Raw genomic sequence first — 13,762 nt, 5'->3', positions numbered from 1 at the left:
CCCTTTGTGTACAGTCTGTATTGTAGAAACACTCTATTCAGGTGATCCACAGACACAGGTTCTTTCAAGCTTATTGTGGGCATTAAATCTGCTTCTGCTATGGCTGTTTCTCTTTCTTTTCTTTGGTCCTACAGTCCAAAGGCATCAGTTTTGGTTTTGGTCTCTACTTTGTATGTGGGTTGCTTTCAGGAGTTGGTTCACTACCCAGGCAAGAGAGGGTAAAAGAGGGTGATTGAAGCTCACTTGCAACTTCAAGTCCAGATAGGGAGGGATATGACAGCCACCTGAAATCTGTGGGATTGCTTGCATCAGCAGAGATCAGTGTGAACCTGAGGTGTGCTGTGCATTCTTCCAGGAAAGTTGGTCCTGATCATGGGATCCTTGGTGTTGGTGGGCTTCCCCTGCTGCTGAGAGAGTGTGGCCAATAACTTGCCTTGCACACAGGACCCTTGGTAGCTATGGGTGAGTGGGCCATGGCCCAGCAGCACGGAGGTGGGGGCGGGGGAGTGAGGCAGTGGGCAGATGGTTGGATGTTCAGCAGGACCCAGTGGTGCATGGGGCAGGTGGGGGCAGGGGATGGCAAGCTTTTCAATCCAGCAACAACTGGTCTGGCGCACAGAGCGGGAGGTGGGCTTTTTGATCCAGCAGCCATGGGTCATGCTGCTTTACAGCCTGTGAGTTCCTGTAGAGGAAATTTCCTCCCAAACACTCTGAAACAAAAGTCCCCTGCCTCTCCGTCTGGCCAAGGATTTTCCACAAACTCCCTCCTAGCTTGCTGGCACACCTGCCAGCTGCCGCCTCCCTGCCCCCAGGCTGTTCTCATGCAGCCAGACCCCACTATCTCCCTGGGGTCTGTTCTCTGAAGCCCAAGCCTTGGCACCCAGTCCCCACCACCACCGTTGGTTAGCAGATTAGCTTCTCTGGATAGGGAGTGCTGCCTGACTCCTCTGTGTGGGGATCTCTCCACTCTGTCCTCAGCAGACCTGCTGTTGCTCTCTCTTCTGGGGGCTCCGAGACTCCTCCTGTCCTTCCCCACCCGTGAGGGGGCTCTCCCGTCTGTGGGAGCCTTCCCCCCTCACAGCTCTTTCCCAGAGGGGTTGGTATCCTCAGAATTCTTTGTCTCTTTTTACCTTCTTTCCTTTTCAATACTCACTTACATGGAAATTCTCCTGCCTTTTTGGTGGTCTGAGGTCTCCTACCAGCATTTGGAAGGTGTTCTTCAGGAGCCACTCCCCAAGTAGATGTGTTTGTGATGTATTTGTGTAGAGGAAGGTGGTCACCACATCCTACCCCTCTGCCATCTTTTTCCAGTCTAAACTTGTTCCTTTTTAATACTGAATAATATTTTATTGACTGTACACCACATTTTGCTTCATGTGGTGTTGGATGCTTTGGCTGCTTAAACATTTTGACTCTTCTGAATATACTGTTAGAAACATGGTTGTAGAAATTTGGATAAAAGGTCCTCTCAAGTTCCTTGTGCATTTATTACTTGGGTTATTTTTACTGAGTTATAGAAATTCCTTGTATGTTCTGGACATGACCTCCTTATCAGGCATGTGTTCATTTCCTTCCATTCTGTGAGTGGCCTTTTCTCTCTGTTGCTTGTGTCCTTTGATGCATAGAAGATTTAAATTGTGATATAGTCCAATTTACATCCTTTTTCTCCTTGTGCCTTTGTTTTTGTTTTCATTTAAAAAAGCATTGCCTAACCTAATAGCCTGAATCTTTTCCTCTTTAATTTTTCAACATGTTTCACTGTTTTAGCTCTTAAGTTAAGGCTTTTGATCCATTTGAGTATACTGTGTCAATGATAAAAGATGAGGGTTCACCTTCATTCTTTTGCATGTAGACCTCTAGCTTTGTCAACTAAATTTGGTGAAAAACTGTGCTTTCCCCATTGGATGGTCTTGGCACACTTGTAGAAAGTCATTGGACTGGGACTTCCCTGGTTTCAGAGTGGTTAAGAATCTGCCTGCCAATGCATGTGACATGGGTTTGAACCCTGGTCCAGAAAGATCCCACATGCCGTAGAGCAACTAAGCCCATGTAGCACAACTACTGAGTCTGCTCTCTAGTGCCCACAAGCCACAACTACTGAAGCCCACACACCTAAAGCCCAGGCTCCTCACCAAGAGAAACCAACACAGTGAAAAGCCTGTGCACCACAACAAAGAGTAGACACCACTGGCCACAACTAGAGAAAGCTTGCATGAAGCAACCAAGACCCAACGCAGCCAAAAACAAACAAATAATTAAATAATATTTTGTAAAATAGTCATTGGACCATTTATATGATGATTTATTGCTGGGCTCTCTAATCTATTCTACTCCTCTATATGTCTTTCTTTATGCTAGTACCTCACTGATTTATTTCCTATAGCTTTACAGTAAGTTTTAAAATCAGGAATTGTGAGATATCCAACTTTATTTTACTTTTCAAGGTTATTATGGCTTGAGATTCAGTACAAATGTTTTAAATGATCTTTCCATGTCTACAAAAGTGTCCCTGAGTATTTGACAGGGGTTGTGTCTAATCTGCATTCTTTTAGGTATTACTGATATCTTAAGAAAATTGTATTCCAATTAATGATAATGTAATATATTTCAGAACCAATGGCATATACATAAAGAGGTTCACTATTAGGAGCAGACTTAGAGGAAGCACTTACAGACACCAAGAGAGTAAGGGGGAGGGGAAGGGATGGTTAGGGAACTTGGTATTTGTATGTGTACACTGCTATATTAAAATGCATAAGCAACTGTACAGCACAGGGGACTTTGCTCAATGTTTTGTGACAACCTCAATGGGAAAATAATTTGAAAAAGACTAGATACATGCATATTATAAGAATCACTTTGCTGTACACCTGAAACTATCACAATGTTATTAATCAAATATATTCCAATATAAAATAAAAAGTTATAAAAAAGTAGAAAAAAATAGTATGATAGAAAGTCAACATATCTTATGTTACATGATAAAATAATATGAAAGAAGAAAACAAGGATATATATGTATATACTTATATTATATATATAATATACACACATAGCAATGCATTTGTAAGATAAATTGGACATACAGCAATCACAATTATCATTTCTGTAACTAGTTACATGGTTTTGGCTGGTCTTTATAAGGGCAAAAATTGAGAGAGGCCATCTATAGAAGGGGAAAAAGGATGTACTCCCACTCAGAGTCTGGCTTCAGCCTGGAGCCATGGGAACTATGGAATATATATTGTACTATAGCACTGGTTCCACCCTAAATCAAGGGGACCAGCATTTTCACCCCTGCTCCAGTCATTCATTGGCTACTCCTGGTCCCTGGGATGATGGGCATAATCCCCAAGTGAAGCAGTTCCAATTTTCTCTCTTGCAATTGTGCAGAAAGAATGGGGCTGTGAGGTGTCAGCAGCCCAGACAAACAGCAGCTTTCTAGGTGCACTGGTGCAGTGAATTAGCTTAGACCCAGATGCAGAAGTGTCTGCAGCATTCAGCATCATCATTGGCACCAGCAGAGTTCAAGCCTCCATTCTTTCCCATCCAAATAATTACAAAAACCTTCTTATGCTCTTTTTGCTATTTGTCTTCTTCAATTCATTTTCTATACTATAACTAAAGTTTTATTCTAAAATTGAAATCTAACTGCATCATTTGCTAGCTTAAAGCACATCCTAAAAATAATCTGAAAAATACACACACACACACACACACACACACACACATACACACATATAAATAAAACTGAATCACTTGGCTGTACACCTGAAACTCAAATAACTTTGGGAATCAACTATACTTTAATATAAAAAAAAGACCTTCAAATATTTGTCCCATAGTACTTAGCTTTAAGCCTTAAAAGAATTATGAGGACCTACCCCATCTTTCCTGTCCTTATCCCTCCAGCTTCATATCTTGCCATATACCCTTTAGAAGCTAACTGTCCAGCATGTTGCCTGGAATGCAGTGGACATTCTATAATAATTGTGGAATAAATAGTTGGTTTAACAACCATAGCTATGTCAAATTCATTAGGATTCTCTGTACATGTTTCACTTTCTGGCCTTTGTTACATATTCCCTCTCCTAAAATACTCTTATTCCAACCAATGCCTGTTCATGCTGCTGACTCTTTTTCAACCTTTGAGTCCCATTTTTGATGTCTTTTCACCCTGGAATCTTTTCTGAAGCCCCAGGTCTTTGCTGTGTGTCCCTCAAAAGTGCTTTCAGAGTAAGTACCCTGTGCTTCCATTCTCTTATTTACTGTTGATACTACTTTGTTTTAATTTCCTGCTCTCTTCTGGAAGTCTCTCAGTGGATCTAAGCTCTGGAAAGGCATCACCCAAGTTTTTCTTTATTCATTGCTGAAGCCCCAACAACTATCATTGTGCCTGATACATTCCCTGGGCTGAAAAAATAGTTGTTGTTTAATGAAGGAAGGATAGATGAAATGAGTGGAATACATTTATCCTGAAGTTACTATTTTGTAGATGGAGCTACAAAAAAAGAGTCATTTTTCATAATTAAATGTTACCAAACAGGAAACTGATAGAGAAATAAGAAAAACAGGATGAGGAAATTTTGCCTAGAACTGGGAGACTATCAAGGTAAACTCTGTATTCATAAGATAATGTGCTCACTTTCAATTTCTCCCTTATTCCTAGTTTAAGGAGGAATAAAACAAATTGTGGTTTCCAAAAGAGAAATACCTAGTCTACTTCTCTGACTCTGAAACAGATGAAAGTACAAAAACTATCCTAGTCTCTAATACTACATCTTTGCTCTTTATTTTATTCAATTTATACATCTTCTCTTTTTTTTTTCTTTTTTTAAAATTTAATTTATTTATTTATTATTTTTTGGGGGTACACCAAGTTCAATCATCTGTTTTTGTACACATATCCCTGTATTCCCTCCCTCCCATCTTCTCTTATACTTACATTTACATTCAATATTCACATAAACCAGGCCATGTGCTACTTGAAGAAACTCTTGTTAACAAGTAGGTAAGTATTTGATAGTGTACGACTTTTAATTTATTTAATAAATTAAAATTCCTGTCTGACATTAAAATATTCTTTTACTTGAATCCTCACTCTTTTTGATGGGTTATCAGGATAAGACACTGACATGAGTGATACAAAATGACTCTGAATGCAACAGGGACATTTGGACACATGTATAATATTCCTTACACACCCCTTAGAGGTTAAATGGTCCATTGCTTTAAACCCCCAATGTAGTTACACACCACAGTGCTACAGTCATCACATTACCATCAACTAAGAGATATAAAAATGGGCAGTGTCATTAATGAAAATTATTAGAATGTAATAATATGTAATGAACATACATAATAATATACATAATAATATATACAAGTATATAACTATATATATGTAAATTATAAATGTAGTTGTGTATAATAGATGATACTGTACACATATTCCAGCACAGTCCCTGAGTCAATAAATGATAAGCAATATAATTATGTTACCGTCCTATCATCATTGCCTGGAAGCATAACTCAGCAGTTAAGAACATGGTCTGAGAGATCAGCTAGATACAGGTTAGTGGTTCATCAATATTTCTGTTTTGGAGCTTTCTCCTTTCTGTTGTTTAGTCACCTGTAAAATGAGGACAATAGTAGTGCCTACTTCTTTAGATTGTTACAGAAAATAGTGCTCAATATCAGTGTAGTTTTTATTTACTTTGTTTCATTGGAATGAGTTTATTAACAATATGCATTGATGAAAATCCAAAACTAAACTCAAATTTTGTAGACTGTTCCAAATATGCAAAAGTAGCCCCTGCTAAGTTTTTCTCACTTTTTTTCTCCCATTTCTTCTCCCCCTAGCAGAATCTATGATTTTGGTAGCTCATTATTTTTTTTTTCCTTTATCTCATGGATATTCTTTGCTGAAATCAACAATGTCCTTTTGACCTTTGCATAAGTAGAATCAATGCTGGGCTCCAAGCACGTTTTACTTTTCACCAATGACAGCTTTCCTACTACACAAATTCCTAATGGCATTTTTCATCTGAGCATTTCTCAAGGTAAAGATTAAGGGATTTAACATGGGAGTTATCAAAGTGTAGAATACAACAACTGCTTTATCAATAGGTAAAGTAACTGATGGTCTCAGGTACTCAAATATGCAGGGCACCAGGAGTAGGATGACAACTGTGATGTAGGAGACACCAGTGGAGAAGGCCTTGTGCCTCACCTCCAAACTGTGGGTCCTTAGGGTGTGCATGATGACCACATAGGAGCCCACCAAGAGGAGGAATTTCAACAGACGCAGGAAACCACTGTTAACAGCAACAAAGAACCCCAGAGTGTGGGTATCAGTGCAAGCAAGCTCGAGTAGAGGATTCAGATCACACATAAAGTGATCTATGACATTAGGGCCACAGAAGGGTAATCAGAAGATGAAGAGGATCTGTATGAATCCATTAAGAAATCCTCCCACCCATGACACTCCCACTAGCAGGGCACACAGCTGCCGATTCATGATGGTTACATAGTGCAGGGGCTTGCAGATGGCCACGTAGCGGTCATAGGCCATCACAGTAAGCAGGATGACATCAGCACCTCCAAAGAAATGTTCCCCAAAGATTTGGGCCATGCATTCATTGAATAGGATGGTCTTCTTCTCATGCAGTGAATCTGCAATCAGTTTAGGGCTATTGACAGAGGAATAGCAAACATCAATAAAAGAGAGATAAGCTAGGAAAAAAGTACATGGGGGACCCCGATAATGGGCTGGCAGTGGTGGTGACCATGGTGAACATGTTTGCTACCATAGAGACAATGTAGACAACCAAAAACACAACAAATATGATTTTCTGTATCTGCGGATTCTGTGTGAGCCCCAGGAGAACAAACTCAGTCACGTTGTTCTTATTCTCCATGTATCTTATGTTACGGTTAATTATGTTACCTGAAAAAAAAAAAGTCACTTTTTATTAGCTTAACCCTGAGTTCACTAAACTTCTCCATGTAATAAACAATAAATACTTAGATTCTACTGAGTTCTGGATTCTTATGAGTCTTTTTTCTTTTGATATAGGAAAAATAGTTTCTGATCTCTTAAAGATAGCTCAGATCCTCTCTTGAGGGAAGATCATGTTTAAAGTTAGAGCCATGAGGAACTTTTTGAACACACAGGCAGGAGATCATCTGTGTACATTTTATCATGTGAGATGACTCAGAGCCGAATTTGAATCATAAATCTCACCTTAGAGGCAGCCAAGCCCAAAATCAGATGTAGAAAATGAATGTAAAGGCTATGAATGAAAAGCCTAGGGATTTTTCCTTTTTTCTTAGGAAATGGGAAACCATGCAATGTAATTAAGAATTTGAGTGTAAGCAAGAAGTGGGATTTGAGAAAAGAATGAATGTTGGATATAATTTGTGTGACTTGTATGAAGTGGGCTGAGCTTCAGTAAGGGGATGGAAGACAGATAGGAACACTAGTATCAGACTATTTCTAATAGTTGACATACAGTGTAACAGAGCATTGGTAATGAAAAGTCATGAAAAGATACAGGAGCTACTGTAATAAAATTGATTCACACATTTCATAATTCCAATAAGTTTATAACCTATAAATATACTTTTAATGATCGATTGCTATATGCATGGCATGAGTGCAACCTGTGTGAATTGTATTATTTCATCCACACAGCTGATGGAAAATAATCTTAGTATATAATATTAAAAATTTAATCATAATAGGAATAATAATAATGTTAGCTAAAGCTTATTGAACAACTACTGTGCTCTAAGACACTGTTATTTAATCTTCATTAAAAAATTTAAGGTGGTTATTACTATCATTTTTATTCTTATTTTACACATTAGGAAGTAGAAGCATAGAGAAGTTAAAGATCCTACCTAAAATCAAGCAGCTAAAAATGGCAGAGCTAAGATTAGTTCAGATCGCACTTCCTTTTTTTGTTCCAAATTCTTAATCCATGACCTATATCATTATTATAATAGTCAATGTTGAATTAGTAAACTTTTTTAATAGGACCAAACTAGGCATATTTATCTTAATACTACTTCAGAGACAATTATATATAAAGCAATTTCATCAACCTACACACAGACTCAGAGACATACACACACAGTATAACTTACTGGAATCCCCAATATTAATAACTATGCAGTACTGCATTCATTGAAGGTCCATTTTATCTTTATCTCCCTTACCCTCTTTTATTCCATCTATAATTTCCCTATAAAGAGTGAACCCACAGACCTTCTGCAGAATGTTGAAAATGATGATCCCAGTGATGAGCACATTGGTTTGGGAGTCAGAAAGACCAGATCAGAATCTTGCCTTTTCCCACTTGCATCTTCTTGATCTAGGCACCTTACATTCTTATTTCCTCTATTATTGAGTGAAAAGAACAATCCACCTCACAGTCTATTATGAGAACTGATTGAGAAAACGTAAGACTGTATGCACCACACTGCTGTGGACACACAGAGGACCGTCACTTACTTTTATGACTATTTATGCACCCAGGAGTAGGAAGAATTGACATTTTTGGCAATAATACAGAAAAATATTTAACCATGCAATAAACAGAGGAAGAATCTCTAATTTTGCTTTTGAAAAAGCCTAGGAAACTCATATTATGCACAGCAGCTGATCCCAGGAAGAGGTCTTCATATTAAGTTTGGACTAAACAAGTTATGGTTTATAGCAGTTAATATTCACATTTGTTTCTTTTTGTATGTGAAGTGTATTTACATTTTGTTTTCATTCTCATGCTTAGTGCTAATTATTAAAAGAAGTGTTTGATGGCAAAATATGTCTATCTGATGATAGAGAACTGGGTCTTACAAATTTCTTAATCTCTATAAGACTCAAATTTTTCATCTGTCAAAATAGGTTAATGACACTTACCAAATATATTTTGGAGAATGGCATGAAGGTAAAATGTTTTGCTATTGTATTTGAAAAGTGTTAAATCATAACAATTACTATATATGGAAAGTAACAATCTTTACTAAGCATTGGAACTATTGAAAAACTTACCTCTGGTCTTTAGATGATCTTAGTAATGTTTGAGGAAGTTCAGAACTATTTCCATCTTCAGATTGACCTCCTCTTAGGATAAGTAACTTTCAATATGAAAGATATAACACACTCAGAAAGAGGCTATTCAGATGATTCAATATCAATTCAATAGTAGACAAGTAAGTCTTTCCATAAGTCTAAATCTTTCCTTCTAGCCTAAACCTTAAAAAGATTTTACAGGAAAACTGGGACTTGAAATTAGAATAAATTTATTTAGAACAGCATGGAGAAATGATCTCCTATGAATGGTCTGGTCCAAAAGTCAGGAGGCAGAAAGTGTGTTATAAACACAGTCAAGTGGGTTTTTCCACTCTGAACAAATCTTTCTCTGGAAATGGAAACAACAAAAAAAGACATTTTCAATTGTGTGCATGGATGTTTAACAAAGTTGCAATACAGGTTCAAGGACCTTGTCTTATAGCTGCTATTTTCTCTCCAAGGAGCTCAGTATCTTCTTTGATGGAAAGACTTTGTCTTGGAAGCAGGTATTGTGGAGAGACATGCTTGAGAAACACTCATTCTTGAGTGGGGAATTGTATTCCCTGCCCTTGCAGCCTAAACATGTAAGTCCCCTTTCTCTATCTGAACCTGGCTTTCTAAGAAAGCTAATATCATGTGAATAACAAGGATGACATAATTCCAGCCTTGGGAACTGTGATACAGTTAACCTGTGCACTCATGTCAGAGAGAGAACTTCTTTCTTCTTATCAATATTAAACAGTTTCCTGGAAACCTAGTACTGATTGCTCCAGAAGGAGAGCAGTGAGGGCATAAAAGTAAGGGCAGCCATTTAAAAGTACTTGGATCCAAAATTCTGTTTTTCACATTCGTTAGAGGGTGATGAATATAAATAGAAACTCTAAAAATTTTCCAATAAGTTATGTCTGGTACTCTTGTGATGGTTAGTATGGAATACTAGGTGACATTAAACATGACCAATATCTAAAGCACAAGAAAGCAGTTTTGATTTCAAACAAGTGAATTATTTGACATTCTCATCACTTGGTATTATTATCATTTTTGTCATTCTAGGAGATACAAAGTGATAAATTATTGAGGTTTTAGTTTACTTTCCTGATGACTGCTGAAATTGAGAATTGTTTTAATGTTTTTGTAGGCAATTTCTACATGTTTTTTGGAAGCTTCTTTGGAAAACTTTGTGCAAATTAAAATAGAAGTTATGGGTTTCTAATTACTAATTTGTAGGTGATTTATATATATCCTAGATATACTTCTTTTGTCATATATATATTTTTATATATAAAGTAAATTTATATAAACAATTTTGCACATAAATTTATATGTAATATAAAATTTTGTATGTACAAATATAGTTTTCTTCTATTCTCTGGATTGCCTTTTCATTTTTAAAAAGGGTGATATCCAAAGAGCAGAAGATTTAACATATTGACAATATTCAACTTTTTAGTTCCATTATGGTTCTTATTTGTTGTATAATATTTAGTAAATATTAATCTACTTCCAGACAAATTTTTTTCTTACAGAATTTTTATAGGGTTAGCTTTAACATCTAAATGCCTGAATCATTTTGAGTTAATTTTTGTCTATAGTGCCAGGTAATGGTTAAGGTTCCTTTTTTTCTCAAAAGGATATCCAATTGATGCAGCATAAATGTGTTCAAAAATACAATCTTTCTGCTTGAATTACCTTGATACCTTTATAAGAAAATTCATACATTTAGTTCTATTTCTGAACTTTTTATTATGTTTCAATGATTTTTTCTGTTTATCCATATGTCAATACCTTGGGGTTTTTTTGTTTGTTGTTTTCTTTAATTTTTATTTTACATTAGAATATAATTGATAATGATGAATCAGTACTGTGTGTACACATGTAAAGCAAAGTGATTCAGTTATACCCATTATTGTATCCTTTCTTTTTCAGATTCTTTTCCAATTTAAAGCATTACCAAATATTGAGTCAAGGTCCCTGTGCTATACAGTAGGTACTTATTGGTAATCTATTTTATCCCAAACTCCCAGTCTATCCTTCTCTACCAGAACCTTTTCCCATGGTAACCAAAAGTTCATTTTCCAAGTTTCTGAATGTTCCTGTTTTGTAAATAAGTCCATTTGTATCATTGATATTAGACTCTGCATATGTGCAATGTCATATATTTGTCTTCTTCTGTCTGACTTACTTCACTTAGCATGATAATCTCTAGGTCCATCCATGTTGCTGCAAATGGCATTATGTTGTTCTTTTTCATGGCTGAGTAATTGTCCATTGTATATATGTAGCACTACTTCTTTATCCATTCCTCTGTCAATGGACATTAGGTTTCTTCCATGTCTTGGCTATTGTAAATAGTGCTTCAATGAACATTGGGGTGCATATATCTTTTCTAATTAGAGTTTTCTTGAGATACATGCCTAGGAGTGGGATTGCTATATCATATGGTAGCTCTCTTTTTTCGTTTGTAAGGACCCTCCACACTATTCTCCACATTTGTGGTGCCAATTTACATTCCCACCAACAGTGATGGAGGGTTCCATTTTCTCTACACCCTCTCCAGCATTTATTTTTTGTGGAATTTTTGATGATGGCCATTCTTACAGGTGTGAGGTGCTACCTCACTGTAGTTTTGATTTGAATTTCTCTGATAATTAGCAATGTTGAATATATTTTCATGTGCCTTTTGGTGGTCAATTAATCTTTACAAAGGAGTCAAGAATATACAATGGAGAAAAGACAGTTTCTTCAACTAGTGGTGCTGGGAAAACTGGAGAGCTATATGTAAAAGAATGAAATTAGACCATTCTCTAACACCATACTCAATGAGCTATCACCTCAAACTGTTCAAATGGCTTTCACCAAAAAGAACACAAATGAAAAATGTTGATTAGTATGTGGAGAAAGAGACCCCTTGCATTCTGTTGGTGGGAATGTCAGTTGATTCAGCAACAGGGGAAAACTGTATGGAGTTTTCCCAAAAAAACAAAAACTAAAACTATCACATGACCCAGCAATTTCACTCTTGGGTATATATCTGAAAAAAACAAAAATACTAATTTGAAAAGATACATGCTCCTTAGTGTTCATAGCAGCTTTATTTACAGTTGCCAAAATATCTCTAACTTTAGTTTTGTTGTACATTATTCATAAGCAGAATTGTAGTTGACAAGAACAGCTGAATTAAAGTTAATGAGATCTTGAAATTGCAGTGAACTTTACTGACTCCCATTTTGTTGCTTTCATAGTTTTCTGCATATTGTTATAAAGGATGATTACTTTAGGCTTGAAAATCTTCAGTGATGAGAAATTTCCTAACTTTCAAAATCCTTCCAATCCTAATTTTTAAAAATCCATTTTTATGATGAAAATAGTACACACTAAATTTTCATGTTTATTCAAACTTCTTCATGTATACTCTCTTATTTAACCCTCATAACAAGTCTTTATGATAGGGATTATTTTCATTTCCAAAGTAACACACAAAAAATGAGGCCCAGGATTCCATCTATCTTTCCTGAAGTTACAGATCTATAAATAAATGGTAGGACCAGGATTTCAACTCACTGAGGCATGGTCCAGAGTTCACACTCTTAACCATTACGTGCTACTACCCACCTTGAAGCTGGAATAAAAATAGTTTGTGATCACATCATCAATTCCTAGTGTTTCCTGTGTTTGAAGGTACATTGCAGATGTTTGAATTAAGGGGATAAAGTGGATTACAGGCATTTGTTACTGACATGGAAGACATATGTCTCTGGTTTGAAACCTTGCTTGTGGTGATTCTTAGCTGATCAATCTCAATAATGTGTTCACTTCTCTGAACTTCAGATTTGCTGTTTGTATATGTTAAATAGACATACCCAAATTTGTACTATTTTTGAGACACAAATATGATAACCAAAAAGCACTGGACACATTTCAGTCATTCTACTTCTTCCTGAGAGAAATGAAATGATACTTAGAATTCAAAACTCTCTCTTTTATGTGACTCACTTTTGAGGGCAGGTGATCACCTCAAAATTATAGATTAGATTGATGTCATTTCCCAGTATTCATTTAAAAATTACAACATTTTACCCATTTTAATTTGACTACAAATACTTTTAAACCACCAGAAAACTTCTATGTTTTCTATCCCTGTATAACTTATTCTATTATCTTAAATTTATAGTTTCACCTGCATGTTAGCTTAATTTGTTTGCTTCTTTACCTATTAATTTAATTCATTCATTCCTCTATTTGTGACCCCCTATACAGTGTCTGTATGTGTGTATGAATGTGCTGGTTTTATGGAGGAATAAATTTGATGATTTTTTTATGGAATCCTGATATTTCCATTGTCTTTAATATATATGGCCCTCCTCAGGCATGACATGTAGACACTGAACATTGTAATGCCCCAGAAATTAAAAATAAATGAAAACAAGGGAACTCATGCTATTTCACTGAATTTATTTCAAGATAAACATTGACAGGAGAACATTGTTAGAATTGGTAAGTTTGGTCCACTTAAGGAATGACAACCCTTGGCATTCATCTTGCCTGTGAACTAGAAACAAATAGCAACTCAATTTTTTATGTGATTCTTTGTTATTCCCAAAATAATCATACACTACCATATATGAAATCTGTACAGATTCAGTCAAACCATCACTTGATAAGTCATCAAGCAAGGCCCTCAAT

The 13,762-nt window shown here is 36.3% G+C and overlaps 1 pseudogene; it reads right to left on the bottom strand.

Annotated features, from left to right (window-relative positions):
* Positions 1 to 5,989: 5,989 nt before the first annotated feature.
* Positions 5,990 to 6,923, bottom strand: LOC130850120 (olfactory receptor 4C46-like; annotated as a pseudogene).
* Between the last annotated feature and the right edge of the window lie 6,839 nt (positions 6,924 to 13,762).

This window comes from Hippopotamus amphibius, chromosome 3, assembly GCF_030028045.1.
Source record: "Hippopotamus amphibius kiboko isolate mHipAmp2 chromosome 3, mHipAmp2.hap2, whole genome shotgun sequence".
Taxonomy (NCBI): domain Eukaryota; kingdom Metazoa; phylum Chordata; class Mammalia; order Artiodactyla; family Hippopotamidae; genus Hippopotamus; species Hippopotamus amphibius.
Note: the sequence above shows the minus strand (reverse complement) of the source record. Positions and strands in the feature narration are given on the sequence as shown.